This window comes from Macaca fascicularis, chromosome 16 (genome assembly GCF_037993035.2).
Source record: "Macaca fascicularis isolate 582-1 chromosome 16, T2T-MFA8v1.1".
Classification (NCBI taxonomy): domain Eukaryota; kingdom Metazoa; phylum Chordata; class Mammalia; order Primates; family Cercopithecidae; genus Macaca; species Macaca fascicularis.
Genome location: NC_088390.1, coordinates 14,418,834 through 14,432,327, shown reverse-complemented (window position 1 = coordinate 14,432,327; position 13,494 = coordinate 14,418,834). Strand labels below are relative to the sequence as shown.

The window sequence follows — 13,494 nt, the reverse complement described above, 5'->3', positions numbered from 1 at the left end:
ATCAAGTGCTCTGGTGGCCGAAGAATGCCTTGGCCTGAGGCTGTGAGGAATCACAGAACTGAGCCTTTAAATGTCTTAGTATGTTTAGTATGTCTAAGTCTTATGTCTTACTATGTTAATGTCTTAGTATGGCCGGGTGCGGTGGCTCACGGCTGTAATCCTAGCACTTTGGGAGGATGAAGCGGGTGGATCATGTGGTCAGGAGTTCAGGACCAGCCTGGCCAACATTGGTGAAACCCGTCTCTGCGCAAAATACAAAAATTAGCTGGGTGTGGTGGCTCGCACCTGTAGTCCCAGCTACTTGGGAGGCTGAGGTGGGAGAATGGCTTGAACACAAGAGGCAGAGGTTGTGTTGAGCCGAGATAATGCCACTGCATTCCAGCCTGGGCAACAGAGCAAGATTCCAATAAAAAAAAAAAAAAGTCGCTGGGCACGGTGGCTCAAGCCTGTAATCCCAGCACTTTGGGAGGCTGAGACGGGTGGATCACGAGGTCAGGAGATCGAGACCATCCTGCGAACATGGTGAAACCCTGTCTCTACTAAAAAATACAAAAAACTAGCCGGGCGAGGTGGCGGGCACCTGTAGTCCCAGCTACTCGGGAGGCTGAGGCAGGAGAATGGCGTGAACCCGGGAGGCGGAGCTTGCAGTGAGCTGAGATCCGGCCACTGCACTCCAGCCTACGCGACAGAGCGAGACTCTGTCTCAAAAAAAAAAAAAGGCGTAGTATAACTTCTGCCAAAATGAACTTGAGGCAACAGACATCCACTGAGTACATTGCAAGTCTCTGCATGCATTTCCACGCGTATCTGAGCCCATCAATGTGACCACAGGTTCCAGAGAATTCACAGCACTCTCTAGTATAAATATTCTGTCTTGTTTTCCCCATAAGTGTACCTCCTGGGTCCTCATTTTTTTTATTTCAAAACTATGGTCACTGTAGCATTCAGACCTTTAACAGCCCCCTTCTGGCTGCCTACAAGGTCTCCAGTGCCCATTAAAACGTGGTTATAGAACTCTCTCATAAATTGCCAGAGTGTGTAAATTGATACAACTTCTATAGTAGGCATTTTGGCAAAAATCTGTCAAAATCACAAACACATATATCCTTTGTCCAGAAAGTCCACTTCTCAGAATTTGTCTCCCAGAGAAACATATTCTCAGACTTAACGGAATAACCTAAATATAGGATTAGTTGTGGCAGCTTTGGCTGTAATAGCAGAAGATTGCATACTATGTCAACGTCCATCAAGTCACTGGTAAAATACAGTATCATAAATCCATACCATGAAATAATATACAGCCGTCAAACGAGGAAACGCTATGCATTGATATGGATGAACCCTCCAGATAGAATATCAAATGTCTAAAATTTAAGATGAAAACAATATATATAGCAAGTTTCTATTTATTTATTTTTTAAAGGAAACACTTATTGATGCATTTGCTTTTTTATGTGTAATGTAGCTCTGGAAAAATGCACAGGAAATAGTGAACGCCTCAAGGGAGATCGCTGGTAGGCCAGGGGTTGGAGACTTACAGGAGTGGGAGGAAGACATTTTATCATAGTCTTCTTTTATGCTTTTGAATCTGGAAGCACATAAAGCTTTAAATGTTTAAATTTTTGTGTTTTTTTTCAGTGGTTTAGCAAGTCTCCCAGGCCCCCAATATCCTCTTAGACCCCAAGTCTCCAGTCCTCATCTAAAGGCTTTAAATCTATCATCTCTCTCTCTCTCTCTCTCTCTCTCTCTCTCTCAGGTCTGGGTCTCTGATTTTCATTTTTTTTTCCTCTCTGGGGTCCTCCTTTCTCCCAGGCCCTTTTGTGTCCATGACTAGGGGACAACTTGCCTGTCTAAAACACTTGAGCAACTGTCACTCACCTCACTCAGCTAAGGTGCTCATGGCCCCTCTGTGTCCAAGGCCTGATAGGGACAGTGAGGGGACCCCAGAGCCAGGCTTCACCTATCACAGACCCTTAGGTGCTGGAAAGAACAGGCAGCTCCTTAGCTGTGTGTAGCAGACAAAGGGAAGGTTCAGTGTTTCCAGCTGTGCACGGCAGCCCTATCACTTGAAGCCTGTGTTCTCTTTATTCTTCTTTGTTTTTTTTCTTTTTTTTTTTTTTTTTAAGACAGAGTTTCACTCTTGTTACCCAGGCTGGAGTGCAATGGCACAATCTCGGCTCACCGCAACCTCTGCCTCCCGGGTTCAAGTGATTCTCCTGCCTCAGCCTCCAGAGTAGCTGACATTACAGGCGCACACCACCACACCTAGTTAACTTTGTATTTTTTATAGAGACAGGGTTTCTCCATGTTGGTCAGGCTGGTCTTGAACTCCTGACCTCAAGTGATCTACCTGCCTCGGCCTCCCAAAGTGCTGGGATGAAAGGCGTGAGCCACAGTGCCCGGCTGTGTTCTCCTCTTTCTGACTTCTGGAATGGTCTCAGAGCTGAAGCCCAGGACAAGAGCATTACAGGGTTTTATTGAGGAACGTGTAGGGTAAGGCCTGAGGATCTTCCCACCTCCTCTTTCTTATAGCCCAAAAAACTAATTTTCTTTCTTACTAAAAATATACTTAGTGATAGGATACATTCTTGCTGAGTAATAACCCCACTCTGTCTCATTCAATTAAAATAATAATGTGTTTTATTCATTCATTTATTCATTTATTTAGGCAAAATATCATGCAACAGCTAGTTACTTGGCAGAGAAAAAAACTGAAACTGACTCTCTTAAGTCCGGCAGCTGTGTATACAATCTTAAGAACAATAGGTGGCCAAGGTAACTTTGGGAATATGTCTCTGGCATTTGACGAAATTCCCTGTACCTTTCCATCTCCTATTCCAAATGTCGGTGATAAAGCCTACTACCCTTCATAGAGCCTTCCTTCAAGAATGCACATATCAGCCAGACACAGTGGCTCACGCCTGTAATCCCAGTGGTTTGGGAGGCTGAGGCGGGTGGATCATTTGAGGTCAGGAGTTCAGGACCAGCCTGACCAACATAGTGAAACCACGTCTCTACTAAAAATACAAAAAGTTAGCCAGGTGTAGTGGCACGCGCTTGTGGTCCCAACTACTCGGGAGGCTGAGGCTGGAGAATCGCCTGAACTCGGGAGGTGGAGGTTGCAGTGAACCGAGATCGTGCCACTGTATTCCAGCATGGGCACTCCAGCATGGGCAACAGAGGGAGACTTGTGTCAAAAAAAAAAAAAAAAAGAATGCACATATCTGCTTTATCACAAATACATAATATCTAAAATCATCCCATTCATTCATTCAACAAATATTTATTGAAATGCCATCAGCACCAAGTGCTGCAGAAACAACAGCAAACAAAGGGCCCTGCTGTTATGGGGAGAGAGTCATAAACACGTAAATCATAATCACATGGAGAAAAGTCTATGAAGAAAAATAAAACACATGCTTCTGAGTGATGAGTACCCAGCATTTTCTCCTTTCTGCCTTGGAAAATACAAAAGGAAGAGAAGCAAACTAAGCCGTTGGCCATTCGGTGACATCCAAATAAACCACACTGAACCAAATGCCTAGTAAAGTCCTGGGTGCGAAAGTTTCAGTTTCCAGCACCACAGACTATTTCCGTGAAATGACAGGTTAATTCTGCTAACAATCGAGTTTGAAATGGACAATGGCTGTCAGTGGTCCAGGACAGACCTTTAGAAATTAATAAAATAAACAAAAATCCCTACCAGTCTGAAGATAAATATTCTTCCAGATTTCAAAATATGCTAAACCTAGACAGCCAGGAATACGGCAAGAAGGACAACAGGAATGAATGGAAGCCCTTCGCACAGAGACGGAAACCTGGGAAGTTGAGAAGGAGTGGTGTTATTAAAGCAAGCCTCCAAAGTCACTGCTGGTAAAAATAAACAAATAAATAAATAGCTTGGTTTACAAAGAGAAGTAAAAGGTTGATGTTGTGTCCAGTGATCTATCCCGAGGTTAGGTGAAAGGTACAGAATATAAAAAGGTGACTGCTTATCCCATACTATACACCGCAGTATCAGAATAGCAATATCATACTCTAACAGTTGATATAATTTATGAGAGTTGTTTAAAAAAAATGCTTTCAGGCCAGGCACAGTGGCTTACACCTGTAATCCCAGCACTTTCAGAGGCCAAGGTGGGAGGATCACTTGGGTCCAGGAGTTTGAGACCTGCCTGGGCAACATAGCAACATCCAGTCTCTACAAAAAAAAAAAAAAAAAAAATTAGCTCAGTGTGGTGGCATGCACCTGTAGTCCCAGCTATTTGGGAGGCTGAGTTAGGAGGATTGCTTAAGTCCAGGAGTTCCAGGTTACAGTAAGTTATGAGGCCACCATTGCACTCCAACCTGGGCAACAGATTGTCTCAAAAACCAAACAAAATAATGTTTTCATATGCTCTCCCATTTCCCCCTATTTTTGTGGTCATCCCATATCTGCATTGTCAGATCGTATAACCATCATATGCACTGTCCTGCCTCTGGTTTAGCCCTCATTTAATCTTAGCTCTAGAGTAACTACCAACCCCAGTCCTGTGTGACTGTCCTCTAGCCATTGTGCTTGTCTACAGCTAGTCCTTTAGGAGAATCTTCAGGAAGGGGCTGTCTGAAAGATGTTACTGTACTTTTTTTCTGGCATAAAACATCGTTGTCGAAAATCTGATGATAATCGAATTCACTTTCTGGGTCAGGTTCTTGCTCAAAGGATTTCTTTTCTTTTTTGTAAGCCCCCAAATGTTGCTAGAATATGTCTCAGTGTTGGTCATTCTGGGTTAATATTCTCAGGAATATGATAATTTTCAAAATGTAGTTTTTGTATTTCAGGAAAATTGTCTTGAGTTAGAGCTCTTAGTTCTATGCCATTGCTTTGCTTCTTTGCGGGGGACCACTATTGTGTTAGCTACCATCCTCGCAGCCCCTGTGTCTTGGACTTCCCAGCACAGTCTCCATCCCCTCTCTCTCGCTCTTCCGGGCACTGATGTAGCACTTACTGACTGGACTGTGGCACTCGCTCCTCCATTTTTTCTCTCATTCCCTGCTTTTTCTTTACTTCATGCACTTTTTTCTCCTCTCCCTAAAAAAGACCACAAATCCTTAGGAGCCGGCACATTGCCTTATTCATCGTTTCCATATTTCCAAAACTGTTCTCACCCACCACAGCTCTGAGTTCCTTGTAGATATTCATCAAATTTCTTGTAATTGAATCAAATAACCTCTGTGCCCTGAGACCCCTCTGAGTGGCTCCCAGGGGACCGCAATAATCTGCCTCTTGCAGGAAAGTAGAGAACGTGATAGGGATCTGAAAGCAGAAAACGCCTTTAAATTTTCAGTAGGTGGTTGGGAGCCCGCTCACCGGCTGTCCTGTCCCTGTAGGCCTTACCTAATCCGCTGTCATAATCCTGGATGAAATGCATAGGCTTATTCTGCTAAATCTGATTGCTTGGTTTAAAAAGTAATGCATAGCTTCATATATCACTATAACAAGGAGGAAAGGCCATTAAAATGTTTACTTATACTTGCTGGGCATGTGGTCATTTGGGTGTGATCCACTTTGCCTGCTTTACACATTTGCTTTGTTTAATAACATTTTTCTTAAAACAGAGCTATTCCTGATTCTGTTTTTGGTAAAGGAAATAATTTTCATGTACTATGTTGAAGGCAGTCTCTTATTTTGTGTTTGACTAACATTCCATTGATGTATTCCAGACAATTAAAGTGATCACCAAGGTAGTGGAGTAGCTTTTTACCTACTGGGTTTAAATAATTTTAATCTTTTCTCATTTCGAATAAAATCAGATTTGGTACAATCATTCTCTTCCAAAATCATTTGTAGATTAGAAGAGAGTTTTCAAATGTTCCGACTTGCAAAGCTCCCAAAAATATTTCCAAAAAACATGTATCAAAAAACTTTTATCAGAGGTTTATATTACCACAAAAAATATTACTTCTACTGCTTTCTATTTTATTACTAATTTTTAGGTAAAAGTGTTATATTATTTTTTAAAGGTTTTTTCTTCAACAGGCCAGTCTAATAAATACTTAGCCATCTGTGGAGAGATGAGGAATCTGAGGATAGGCTTATTAAGCTCCAAAGAGTCTGGAATTGGACTGCCTGAATTCAAACCCTGCTCCTTCACTTCTCGGTTCGTGATTTTAAAAAATTATATAACCCTTCTCTCTTCTGTTTCTTCACTTGTTAAAATAGCACTAAGAAGAGGCACCTATAGCATTTTTTTTTTTTTTTTGAGACGGAGTCTGGCTCTGTCGCCCAGGCTGGAGTGCAGTGGCGACATCTCGGCTCACTGCAAGCTCCGCCTCCCGGGTTCACACCATTCTCCTGCCTCAGCCTCCTGAGTAGCTGGGACTACAGGCGCCCGCCACCTCGCCCGGCTAGTTTTTTTTTTGTATTTTTAGTAGAGACGGGATTTCACCGTGTTAGCCAGGATGGTCTCGACCTACTGATCTCGTGATCCGCCCGCCTCAGCCTCCCAAAGTGCTGGGATAATAGGCGTGAGCCACCGCGCCCGGCCCCAACACCTCACAGCATTTTTGTAAAATGAGATGAACTGACACACTCAATAAACGTGTGTCTGGCGCAAAGCAAATCATCAGTGGAAGTCAGAAGCTCCTGCCACGGGTCCTCCCTCTTCTACACAGGCAGCCTTCCACGTCTGTACAGCATCTTCTGAAATCCTTTGAGTGTTCGGTTTTTTTAGACTTTCTTGAGAGTCGAAATTAATTTTAATGAAGAATTGGAATGCTGGCCAGGCGTGGTGGCTCACGCCTGTAATCCCAGCGCTTTGGTAGGCTTAGGTGGCTGGATGACCTGAGGTCAGGAGTTGGAGACCAGCCTGACCAACATAGTGAAACCCCGTCTCTACTATAAATACAAAAAAATTAGCTGGTGACAGGTACCTGTAATCCCAGCTACTAGGGAGGCTGAGGCAGAAGAATCACTTGAACCCAGGAGACGGGGGTTGCAGTGAGCCAAGATCATGCCATTGCACTCCAGCCTGGGCAACAAGAGTGAAACTGTCTCGAAAAACAAAAGAGTTGGAATGCCACCGACACAATGCTTTGGGTTGTGGTGCTTATACTACCCTCGAATTTCTACCAAGACAAACCTAATGCTGCAACATTCTATCAGAACAAGAACAGTTGTTCCAAACTGGCCATTGAAATGAGGAGTCCTTCAGTCTTAGAGGAAGGGTAAAGACAATAAACTGTCAGTGATTTTAAAACCCTTCTGGTCCAGGATATTATGCTTCTTGCCACAAAATGGCAAGAAAATACATGCCTGAAATTCTGGTTTTGTTCTTCTTTAAATAGATAGACATTCACTGACAACCTCATTAATAGTGATGCTGTGCCATTTCTTCTGAAAACTCATTTAGACAAATTATCCCTCTCAAAAGCAATAACACTGTTTATACATCCCCTTTCCTGACCAAATTTGTTCAGGAATGTGAAAATCCTAATGTTATCCATTTGAAACACACTAATCGAACCATCCTGGTGCTGGCTCATAAAAGCAGGCTATTAAAATCAGTGGGCCAGCTATGCTAAGTACAATAAGCCAGTCACAAAAAGACAAATATTGGGTGATTCCACTCATATGAGGTACCTAGAGTAGAGGCAAAAACTAGAATAGAAATTACCAGGGGCTGGGAGGTGTTTAATGGGTATAGAGCTTCAGTTTTGCAAGATGAAAAAGTTTTGGAGAAGGATGGTGGTAATAGTTACACAACAATGTGAATGTACTTAACACAACTGAACTGTACCCTTAAAAGTGGCTGAGATGATAAATTCTCTGTTATATGTATTTTCCTACAATCAAAAATAATATTAATAAGAATATTAGAGGACCATAATCAACTCTACCCTCTTTCTACACATTTGATACACAACCAAATGGTCGAGTCAGAAAATGTTAGAGGGGCTGGGCACAGTGGCTCACGCCTGTAATCCCAGCACTTTGGGAGGCTGAGGTGGGTGGATCACTTTGAGCTCAAAAGCTCAAGACCACCCTGGCCAACATGGTGAAACCCCATCTCTACTAAAAATACAAAAATTTGCCAGGTATGGTGGTGCAGGCCTATAATCCCAGCTACTCAGAAGGCTGAGGCATGAGAATTGCCTGGACCTGGGAGGCAGAGGCTGCAGTGAGCCTAGATCGTGCCACTGCACTCCTCCAGTCTGGATGGCAGAGTGGGACTCTGTCTCCAAAAAAAAAAAAAAAAAGAAAGGGCCAGGCAGAGTAGCTCATGCATGTAATTCCAGCACTTTGAGAGGCTAAAGCAGGTGGTTGCTTGAGGCCAGGAGTTTGAGACCAGCCTGAGCAACATGGCAAAACTTCGTCTCTACAAACAATTCAAAAATTAGCTGGGCGCGATGGCATGTGCTGTAGTCCCAGCTACTTGGGAAGCTGAGATGGGAGGATTGCATGAGCCTAGGGAAGCTGAGTATGCAGTGAGCTGAGATCATGCCAGTGTACTCCAGCCTGGCTGACAAAGAGACCCTGTCTCAAATTTAAAAAAAGAAAAAAGAATGATACATGCAGAATTTTTATAACAAGTAACTCCTGACTTTGGTTAAAATAAATTTTGAGACCGGGCATGGTGGCTCATGCCTGTAATCCCAGCACTTTGGGAAGCCAAGGTGGACGGATCACCAGGTCAGAAGTTTGAGACCAGCCTGGCCAATATGGTGAAACCCCTTCTCTACTAAAAATACAAAAACAAAAAAAAAATAGCCGAGTGTGGTGGCACATGCCTGTTATCCCAGCTACTCGGGAGGCTGAGGGAGGAGAACTGCTTGAACCTGGGAGGCAAAAGCTGTAGTGAGCCAAGATCACTCCATTGCACTCCAGCCTGGGCAACAGAGTAAGATTCCATCTCAAAAAAATAAATACAAAAATAAATTTTGATATAGCCATATGATTCGATGTAAAGCCTTTTCTTAAAAAGTATCTTCATGAGAATGTTTAATGGCAGGGAAGATATTTATCCCATATCATTATACAAACAAAGCAGGTTACATAATAATTTGTTTAATAGGATTTTATTTTTAAAAGGTAAATATGGGCCTGGCGCGGTGGCTCAAGCCTGTAATCCCAGCACTTTGGGAGGCCGAGACGGGCGGATCACCAGGTAAGGAGATCGAGACCATCCTGGCTAACACGGTGAAAACCTGTCTCTACTAAAAAATACAAAAAACTAGCCGGGCGAGGTGGCGGGAGCCTGTAGTCCGAGCTACTCGGGAGGCTGAGGCAGGAGAATGGTGTAAACCTGGGAGGCGGAGCTTGCAGTGAGCTTGATATCTGGCCACTGCACTCCAGCCTGGGCAACAGAGCAAGACTCCGCCTCAAAAAAAAAAAAAAAAAAAAGGTATATATGTAGATAAATAGATAGAGGTAGTTATCTAGAAGCACAGGTAGTGTATTATTAAATATAGCTATTTCATCGGTGATGAGATTACTGCTGATTTTTACGGTCATATGTTTGCTTCAGTGAATTTTCATTTATAGATCTGTGTTCTTTTCGAATAGCAAAAATAAGTTTTCTTAACAAATAAGAGATATACTATACATATGTGTTTAGTATGTGTATGAATTTTCAGCCACGCAGCATTGTATTTATACAGTGGTTCTCAAATGACAGCTCACAGACCCTGGCCATCCCCAAGGCAACTTGCAGGAAGTCTATGAAATCCAAACTACTCTCAAAATAGTTTTTTCCTACCCCCGTAGATATCATTATTACTTAAAAAACTACAAATTATCGTGATTAGGACTTGAGTAAGTGATAGATACATTCTTGAAAATGAACAAAGTGAGACTGCCACTTCAAGGAAAACAATTGGCAGCATTTGTTGCTAATGATTAAATACATGCTTTCAAGTGAAAACCAGAATTGTATCAGCCACCATGAACTTAACAGCTTGCTATGCTTTGAAGATTTTTCTGATGATATGAGGGGCAATGGATGTGATTGTTTTATATTATATTAAAGATGAACTGTTATTTGGAAAAGCTACATAATTCAGCGAACAAGTCTTTTCCAAATGGCCCATGCAAACTGAAGAATCACGTGTGGGTTAAAGATTTATTCAATGTGCAAGGCAGACCAATGAATTTTAATGTAACGGGTCACAAAAGTTCATTAATATGGTTTCAGATTCCACCTTGTAACTAACCTTTAAGAAACTACTACTTAATGGTATGGCAATTACTCAAAAAATTAAAAATAGAATTACCACACAATCTTAGTAATTCTGCTTCTGGGTATATAACCAAAAGAAGTAAAAGCAGGGACTCAATCAGGCATTTGTGCAACTATCTTCATAGCAGCAATATTCACAATAACCAAAAAGTGGATGCAATCCGAGTGTCCTTGAAGGAATAGATGAACGAACGAATGAATGAACGAATGAATGAATGAATGAATGAATGAATGAATGAATGAATGAAATGTGGTATACATATGTAATTGGGATATTATTCAGCCTGAAAAAGGAAGGAAATTTGGACCCATTCTACAACATGGATGAACCTTGAAGACATGCTAAGTGAAATAAGCAAGTCACAAAAAGATAAATACTGTATGATTCCACTCATATGAAGTGCACAGAGCCGTCAAATTCATAGAAACAGAAAGCAGAATGGAAATTGCCAGGACCTGGGGGAAGCCAGGACTGGAGAGTTATTGTTTAATGGATGCAGCGTTTCAGTTTCGCAAGATGAAAAGAGTTCTGGAGATGATGGTGATGGTTGACAGTGATGTTAATGTTCACTTAAAAATGGTGAAGAAGTGGCCGGGCACGGTGACTCAAGCCTGTAATCCCAGCACTTTGTGAGGCCGAGGCGAGTGAATCACAAGGTCAGGGGATCGAGACCATCCTGGCCAACATGGTGAAACCCCGCCTCTACTAAAAAAAAAAAAAATTAGCCGGCTGTGGTAGTGCACGCTTATAGTCCCAGCTACTCCGAGAGGCTATCGAGGGAATCACCTGAACCTGGGAGGCGGAGGTTGTGGTGAGTGGAGATCACACCATTGCACTCCAGCCTGGTGACACAGCGAGACTCCGTCTCAAAAAAAAAAAAAAAAAAAAGGTGAAGAAGAAAAGAAGAAGGAAGAGGAGGAGGAGAAAGGAGGGAGGAAGGGAGGAAGGAAGGAGGGAGAAAAGAAAAGAAAGATCAACACACTACTTGTCAAGTTTGGGTATCACATCAAAGAAAAATATACACGATTGGCCGGGCGCGGTGGCTCACACCTGTAATCCCAGCACTTTGGGAGGCCGAGACGGGCGGATACGAGGTCAGGAGATAGAGACCATCCTGGCTAACACGGTGAAACCCCGTCTCTACTAAAAATACAAAAAATTAGCCGGGCGCGGTGGCGGGCGCCTGTAGTCCCAGCTACTCGGGAGGCTGAGGCAGGAGAATGGCGTGAACCCGGGAGGCGGAGCTTGCAGTGAGCCGAGATCGCGCCACTGCACTCCAGCCTGGGCGACAGAGTGAGACTCCGTCTCAAAAAAAACAAAAAAAAGAAAAATATACACGATTATCTAAAAGGCTATTAAAATACTCTTCCTCTTTCCAACCATATATTTGTGTGAGGCCAGATTCTCTTCATATACTTCCACCAAACAAAATATTACAACAAATTACATGCAGAATCAGATATAAAAATTCAGCTGTCTTCTATCTACCAAGCCAGACACAAAACAGATTTGCAAAAAGTTAAAGCAATGCCACTCTTCCTGATATATAGTCTTTTCTTTGAGAAAATATAATTATTTTCCATAATATGTTCTTATGTTAATATATAGTGGTTTTATTATTTTTAAATGGATTAATAATAATTTTTAACATGATTCTCAGTTCTAACGTCTAAAATATGATTAATATCAGTAGATATAGCCCACATAAACAACAGCACTTGGTGGGTTTCGTACTTTTTAAGAGTGAAAAGTGTCCTGAGACCAAAAAGAATCTCTGATTTGGTACAAAGTAAACCCTCAATAAACATTTGTTAAATGACTTTCCTCTTTCCCCTTCCTCACTGGGAGTGTACCCTACAGGATAGGAAGTCACAACTTCTCAGTCTCCATGCTAATCAATGTATGACGTTTCTCAAAAAATCTGCAGGAGATTTGTCTCACGCCCTGGGTACCCTCCCAGCAGCACGTGCTGGGAATCTTGCACTGTCCTGTTCGTCAAAAGCACAGATCCTACTCTCTTAATAACCATTTGCCAAAAGTGTTGTCAAACAACTAACTGCACATAATTGAGCTTCTGAAAGAATATGCCCTCTGGTGAGTTTAAAAGAAATGTTACAAATTAAGATAGTAGATGATTATGTGAGACATACATCAAAATTGTCAGAAGGCTGCTATCTCAAAAATTACGAACTTGGCAAACGGATATATGTGGTTCCATGACTGTCCACTGAGCTTTCTCTCTTGATTATTTTATCCAGGCATTTGCTGCCTCAGAAGTTGTTGTAATTCATATTGCCTTTCATCATAAGCCTGGATTTGTACAAAGGAGTGATTAATTTAAAAAAAAAAAAAATCTCATTACTTGAGATACATTCCTGAAGTTTGTAACAAAAACCACCAAAACAGATGGAAGGGCTGGAGACCCAGCTGCCGGAGGAACTGTATTCCTGTCTCTTTTGATCAATGAAATTGATGGGATGATCATTAGTGGGGGAGTAAATAATAAGGACTCTCCTGGCTGAATCTTGGATATCTCTGTGAGTGCAATGCTGAGCTTTCCTAGCAATGTAGGACACCAACTCACCTTTTGCAGCCCACATTCTTGATGCTCTGCTCATGGGCCAGAATAGCTTCTGCCAATCTGCACCCCGGCTCTTCTCCTTTGGGTTCTGTCTGACCACTGGAGGCCACTCAGGCAAAGTGGGGACAAGCCTGGGAGGTAATGCCTCTTGGGAAAATCCCTCCACCAATAGCTTGCAACAGCTGAGAGATGAATGACTCAGCTCCCTTTCCCCTTGGATGGCATAATTCTGGAATTTGCTCTACACTCTCTCTGGGGGTTCCCCAGAGATACCGAGCCTAGTTGGTCACAGGGGCCATCTGCTCAATAATGCATATTTGATTGGCTTCCTTCGACATTTCAATTTCCTACTTCCCTTCTGGTGTTTCCCAGGATCGCCTCCCAAATAAACTGTTTATACTAAAATCTTTGTCTCAGGGACTGCTTCTGGAAAACCCAAGCTGCGACTTGATTTTACATGTCAAACGTCGAACCTTCAATTACCCTTTTTAAAGATTTTGTCGGCTCCCTGAGAGCAGTGAGTGTGTTCTTACAAACTGAGGATCCTGCTCCCAGCACCCTCTGCACTTTCTCTCTGGGGGAACCCAACTCTTCCTATAACATAGTATAGCCTGACAAGAAGCAATAAAGCTCTTTTTTTTTTTTTCCCTCAATATCAGGGCACTGCCTTTGCAGAGGGTCCACATTTTCACTGT

The 13,494-nt window shown here is 42.5% G+C and overlaps 1 long non-coding RNA gene across 1 annotated transcript in view; it reads right to left on the bottom strand.

The window, feature by feature from the left end:
- LOC135967950 (uncharacterized) overlaps positions 1-12,920 on the bottom strand; it is a 50,244-nt gene extending 37,324 nt beyond the window's left edge. The window contains exon 1 of the long non-coding RNA XR_010582294.2: positions 12,803-12,920. This is a non-coding gene — a long non-coding RNA (uncharacterized lncRNA). The remainder of the gene's footprint in view (positions 1-12,802) is intronic.
- Positions 12,921-13,494: the final 574 nt, after the last annotated feature.